We start from the raw sequence: 982 nt of genomic DNA, 5'->3' as shown, positions 1-982 counted from the left end.
ACCATTCAAATGCTTGTCATTTTCCTCAGGCATACATTCTAAGGAATACTTAACAAATTATTAACAAATAATTAATAAATTATTAAATAATAATTTAATAATTATTAAATAAAATAATAATAAATAATAATTTTAAAAAATCCTACCCATCATTTGATAACCTGGAAGTAAAGATTTCTAAGAACTGAAGCACATGACATCATATGAGACAGCTTTCTAAGGATATCTGACCCAGGGCTATTGGTGTTTGTCACGAAACCTTTGATGATGACATTATGGTTCAGATGATCGCCAATATCTATGATCTTGATAACCTATGGACTTTAGACCAAAAGTGGCCTAAGTGTTCTTCCTCTAACCTTCCTTGTTACCTGAATGAGCCCTGAATATTTGTCTAACCTGCATACTTTCCCTCTAATATAAAACAATGTACCAGGAAAGAGCCTTTCTGGCATTTGAGGGACAATAAACTGCTGAAACTGGGAAACCTGACTCTTGATCAGCAGTGCTTTAGAGAATTTCAATAAAAAGGGGAAATGTAAAAAATAATGATAATAAACAGAAACCTTATTTAAATAGAGTCAGGAGACTAGAATGGGGAGTGCTCATCTCTTGGAGCAACAGTAGAACCCAACAGGAAGAAGCAATGCTCTTCTTCCTTGGCAAAAGCTCAGTCAATAAAAAGCCATAGACTCTTCATTTACTATAGCCAGAACAGAATTCCTTTTTTCTTATGTACATAAAAATGTTCTCCTTCCCTTGCTTTGTGGGACCTGGCATACGGTTCTTTATAGATCCCAAATCATAATTCTTTACTGACCATCAATAAACCCATTTTTGTTGGATAAATATCTGGCAGTCTAATTGTCTTAGGTCAATATATGTCATTGAGAAATCTTTTATTTAGACTTCACATTTTGGAGTTTTCCAGTTATCTTTCTATTAGTGATTTGTAATTTAATTCAATTTTTGTCAACAGAAC

This window comes from Dama dama, chromosome 1 (genome assembly GCF_033118175.1).
Source record: "Dama dama isolate Ldn47 chromosome 1, ASM3311817v1, whole genome shotgun sequence".
Taxonomy (NCBI): domain Eukaryota; kingdom Metazoa; phylum Chordata; class Mammalia; order Artiodactyla; family Cervidae; genus Dama; species Dama dama.
Note: the sequence above shows the minus strand (reverse complement) of the source record.